Raw genomic sequence first — 6213 nt, forward strand, 5'->3', positions numbered from 1 at the left:
CATGTCCACAAAAAATCTAGCTGTCAACACTGAATATTGCATTTCTTTTCACAGTTTATGAACTTACACTCATATTTTGTTGAAGTATTATTCAATAAATTTATAAAGGATTTTTGAATTGTTGCTATTTTTAGATTATTTTTGGAAAGTCTCACGTACCCCTTGGGATTGCGTCGTACCTTAATAGCAGTTCAGCCAACCCTTGTAAGTTACGGCTTGGTAGTTAACATGGACTACGGTTGAAACCATGATTCAGGATGGTGTGTGGAAAAGTTAAATGCCTGTGTCAATCTCCCAGATAGTAGACACATTAAAGCAACAGGATGAAACACAGTTCTTTTGAAAGGTGACATTGCATACTGGATTTGTCATTTGACTGGTGGTTTTGATTGATTCTCCAAAAAGTCTTTGACAGTAAAGAAGACTGATAAAGTCTCACGTATCCCTTGGCATACCTTCAAGTACCCCCATTTGAGAACCACTGCTCTATTAGAGCCAACTCTCACTGGAAATGTGTTCGACTTGCCGGCAGTAAGTCGATCACATTTTCAGTGAGGGTTGGACACCGCCAAGGCTGTCCTTTGTCACCGATTCTGTTCATAACTTTTATGGACAGAATTTCTAGGCGCAGTCAAGGCGTTGAGGGGTTCCGGTTTGGTGACCGCAGGATTAGGTCTCTGCTTTTTGCGGATGATGTGGTCCTGATGGCTTCATCTGACCGGGATCTTCAGCTCTCACTGGATCGGTTTGCAGCCGAGTGTGAAGCGACGGGAATGAGAATCAGCACCTCCAAGTCCGAGTCCATGGTTCTCGCCCGGAAAAGGGTGGAGTGCCATCTCCGGGTTGGGGAGGAGACCCTGCCCCAAGTGGAGGAGTTCAAGTACCTAGGAGTCTTGTTCACGAGTGGGGGAAGAGTGGATCGTGAGATCGACAGGCGGATTGGTGCGGCGTCTTCAGTAATGCGGACGTTGTACCGATCCGTTGTGGTGAAGAAGGAGCTGAGCCGGAAGGCAAAGCTCTCAATTTACCGGTCGATTTACGTTCCCATCCTCACCTATGGTCATGAGCTTCGGGTCATGACCGAAAGGATAAGATCACGGGTACAAGCGGCCGAAATGAGTTTCCTCCGCCGTGTGGCGGGGCTCTCCCTTAGAGATAGGGTGAGAAGCTCTGCCATCCGGGAGGAACTCAAAGTAAAGCCGCTGCTCCTTCACATCGAGAGGAGCCAAATGAGGTAGTTCGGGCATCTGGTCAGGATGCCACCCGAACGCCTCCCTAGGGAGGTGTTTAGGGCACGTCCAACCGGTAGGAGGCCACGAGGAAGACCCAGGACACGTTGGGAAGACTACGTCTCCCGGCTGGCCTGGGAACGCCTCGGGATCCCCCGGGAAGAGCTGGACGAAGTGGCTGGGGAGAGGGAAGTCTGGGTTTCCCTGCTTAGGCTGTTGCCCCCGCGACACGACCTCGGATAAGCGGAAGAAGATGGATGGATGAATGCTCTATTAGATGCAATAGTTTTCCGTATTAGGACTATATTTGTCCTTAATTTGTTCACCGGTCTTCATTTGGAAGGTACTTTTCCTTGTTGGTGTCTCAAGAAGGGTAGAAATACAAGAACAAACACACACGTATATAGCCAGCATAAATAAGAGCCCATGCATCTCCTTGAGGATCACTTTTGATGGATTCAGTGTCAGAAAGTGGACATTTCAATATAAAATGCACACTTGCAAACGGACAGGCGTTGCATTTGAACAGTTCTCTGAGACACGAATCTGTCAGAGCGCCGGGAATCAGGAGGCTCTTTTTCTCAACACGATTGATATCGAGCCAGGGCTTGTGGGCCGGCGAAAGTCCCTCCGCCGCCGCCGCTGAAAGCAACAATGGCGGCGGCGAGGGGGGAGAAAGGAATGTGAGACGTCTTCCAGCTGTTAAACTCCTCCAAGCTGTTTTAATCCCCCAACATGCACACGCTTCTATTAACAGATTTCCACCTTTATTATTTTTCTAAGCTCACTCATGTTCTTGCGTGTTCCATCAACAAAATGTGTGTGTTCAAGCTTCTTCAACACTCACGTGTGCAGTAAGCCATGTTAGCGTTACCTTGTGTTGTTGGTAGATCATGTAGCCACAAATGGATTTTTAGTTTCACTTTTTTTGTTGCCTTTTTTTTTCTAGAGATGCTCAGACTTGTGGGCGTTCAGGAATGTGATGTGCGTTTTCCCAGCGAGGGTGCAGAAGGGACCTGCATGTCTTAAGGAACTGAGCTAACAATCGGGGAATGCTTTGCTTTGATGTAACATACATGTATTTGGATAAGGAATTTGAAAAAAATCAATAAATCTACAATTGTAAATATATTCACGGACACGTTTATCAAGCTTTATTTTTCTCTCTTTTTTTTATTTGTTTGCATTATTAAAAATGTCCATTTATGTACTTTGCACTTTTTTGGTATGTGTGGGATGTGTGTGCTCTGACAAGGGTCAAAGGTCAGGAGCGGACGTGTTCAGTACAACGTTACTTGAGAAAGGGACATGCGAGACACTTTTAATTTTTTTTTTTCATTTTGGTTTTGTTTACAATCATCACGTTTCATTTCTGCAGTTGTTCCTTGTTTTGGTTTGGAAGGAAACTGCAGGATTCTTTGTTTGATCGATGACAAAACAATCCATGTAAATATCACAATTTAAAAAATGTATATTTTTACGACTTATGAGTTATTACTCTTTCATTTGCAAATAAACTATTCAATGACAAACTACTTTGGGAAGTGGGTGTTGGCTTTGAGAGATGTGTGTCTGAACATGGATTAAAGCTTGAAATAAAATTGGATGAATAAATAAAGTAGTAAATTATAAATAAATAAAAATCCACTAAACAACTAAAACTGCGATTGAATACATTAAATAATTTTAAATGCCATTCAATTAATATTTCAGATTTGAATTAGTTGATTAAATATTTTAATTTCATATGTAAATGATAAATGGGTTGTACTTGTATAGCGCTTTTCTACCTTCAAGGTACTCAAAGCGCTTTGACACTACTTCCACATTTACCCATTCACACACACATTCACACACTGATGGAGGGAGCTGCCATGCAAGGCGCCAACCAGCACCCATCAGGAGCAAGGGTGAAGTGTCTTGCTCAGGACACAACGGACGTGACAAGGTTGGTTCTAGGTGGGATTTGAACCAGTGACCCTCGGGTTGCGCACGGCCACTCTCCCACTGTGCCACGCCGTCCCCCAAATAAAATGTATTAAATACTAATACAATCAAATGAACATAACATTATATATATATATATATATATATATATATGCATGTATGTATACATATATATGTGTGTGTGTATATATATATATATATATATATATATATATATATATATGTATGTATGTGTTTATATATATATATATATGTATGCATGTATATGTGTATATATATATGTATATGTGTATATATTTATCTATATATGTATATATATTTATCTATATATATATATATGTACATATGTAAATATATATATGTATGTATGTAGTTATTACTCTTTCATTTGCAAATAAACTATTCAATGACAAGCTACTTTGGGAAGTGGATGTTGGCTTTGAGAGAATGTGTGTCTGAAAATGGATTAAAGCTGGAAAAAAAACGAAATTGGATGAATAAATAAAAAAAACAAAAAAATCCACTGAACAACTAAAATTGCAATTGAATACATTAAATCATTTTAAATGCCATTCAGTAAATAATACAGATTTGAATTAGTTAATTCATATTTTAATTTCATATATCAAATTACATTCTCTGGAAGTGGGAGGAAGCCGGAGTACCCGGAGGGAACCCACGCATTCACGGGGAGAACATGCAAACTCCACACAGAAAGATCCCGAGCCTGGATTTGAACCCAGGACTGCAGGACCTTCGTATTGTGAGGCAGACGCACTATAGGTTGATTGGCAACACTAAATTGGCCCTAGTGTGTGAATGTGAGTGTGAATGTTGTCTGTCTATCTGTGTTGGCCCTGCGATGAGGTGGCGACTTGTCCAGGGTGTACCCCGCCTTCCGCCCGATTGTAGCTGAGATAGGCGCCAGCACCCCCCGCGACCCCGAAAGGGAATAAGCGGTAGACAATGGAAATAGAAATGGAAATTACATTCTTTAAATACTAATACAATTAAATGGACAAAACATATATATATATATATATATATATATTAAGGGTGTGGGAAAAAATCGATTCGAATACGAATCAGATACGTTGTGCGATTCAGAATATATATATATGTATATATATATATATATAAATATATACATATATATATAAACATACTTATATGTATATATATATATATATACATACAAACGTACTTATATGTGTATGTATATATATATACATATCTATATGTGTGTGTGTGTATATATATATTTATACATGCATGTATTAATATTTGATTTTTAGATTCAGAATTTAATGTCTGCCTCAAATGTGAAGAATATATACTAAACAAGAATAAAATGAGCTAAATGTGAGGCAAATTAGCTAAATAGCCTAAATATATGAAGTGCATTTGTGGCAGTGCGGCTGGATCAAAAGAGACGTCGGAGACGCTTTGCTGAACAAAAAGTTGCTTTATTACAAGCGAGCGTCATTTAACAGATCTGTAGTGCCAAAAATGAAGGACTCCTAACCTGGAGAAGCCAAATCATCAGTTATATATTCCTTCGTTCTCTGTCTGGGTGTGTGCTAAGTCAGGAAAGCACAACATGACCATGTACGGAGATGTTTGTGTGTAGTGTCTGGAAAACAGCGGCTTTAAGTCATAACTCAAATGTTGGCATTGAGCGAGACAGGTAGTCTTTTTTCAAGGATATTGTCAGTTTCAAACACTGATGACATCTATTAAACAGGCAAAGAAGCAAGGAATAAAACAGACACAGAATTCAATTTAGCTCAATTAAGGAGGAAGGTCTGGGCTTTACTCTTGTACAGTCTCCCACCATGCTCTAACGCAGGGTTAGGGAACCGATGGCTCTAGAGCCAGATGCGGCTCTTTTGATGACTGCATCTGACTCTCAGATAAAACTTAGCTGACATTGCTTAACACGATAAGTAATGAATCCTCTGGTAATCACGATGTTAAAAATGTTCATGCATTTTAATCCATCCATCTGTTTTCTACCGCATCTGTTCAAGAAAGAACAATTTTATCAAAAATAATTAAAGACTTTTTACACTCTAAAAATGTTGGTCTTACTTAAAAAATGCACGCATTTAGTTATATTCAGTGTTATAAAATATGATATGGCTCTCACGGAAATACATTTGAAAATATTTGGCTTTCATGGCTCTCTCAGCCAAAAAAGTTCCCGACCCCTGCTCTAACGGAAGATTGTACGTCTCCTCTTTTGTTTGGACTTCCCCGATTACATGGCAACAGCTGTTTATAAAGAAAGGGGTCGTAAACAGCTGCTGCTTTTGGTCACAAAACAGTTAAAATAAAAGGTATCTGGAGGGGAGTCAGGCCCTGCTTCCTCTCCGTTTTGTGGATCTCCGGTCAAGACAAAATCTTCCTGTGGATTACAATACATCACAGAAACCGACACCTTCATGTCTCTTCCCATCCTACACAGTGGAGTTTTACAAGCCTTTTGCCTAGTAGGATCAAAGACATGTTTTTCCTCTCGCCGGGAACTCATTGAAACACAAAGATTTGTGATAACTTAGATACAATTATTCTGACGGATATGGTTATCACTTTTGCATCCCTCAGTCCCAATTAGAGCCTCTTTTCCCTCTCAGAAGTGATCCAATCAACCTGCAAATATGAAACCAAAGAAAAATTATCTATTTGTGTGCTCAAACTGAAATGCCATTATCTAATTGAACTTGGTGGTTTGCTTTCTCCAAGGTGAATGTAAACATTCACCATACGCAGAACATAATATGAGTTCATTAATTCGCTTCATATATCAGCTAGAAGAGTGTGATTTAATGTTTGAATTCAGCACCCCATATTGTACACCAGAAGCAAGTAAAGCATGTTCAATATATGGCAGTTTAATGGCAGAATACACACATTGTTTACATTATATAGAATTTAACTAAGATATAGTACTTTTAATCTATGAGCTGTTTATTACTTATTATTGTGCTCTGTTTTCATCCTGTTAGTATGTTTGTTGGCCTTTCAATTAGCAATA

This window comes from Nerophis ophidion, linkage group LG18 (assembly GCF_033978795.1).
Source record: "Nerophis ophidion isolate RoL-2023_Sa linkage group LG18, RoL_Noph_v1.0, whole genome shotgun sequence".
NCBI lineage: Eukaryota > Metazoa > Chordata > Actinopteri > Syngnathiformes > Syngnathidae > Nerophis > Nerophis ophidion.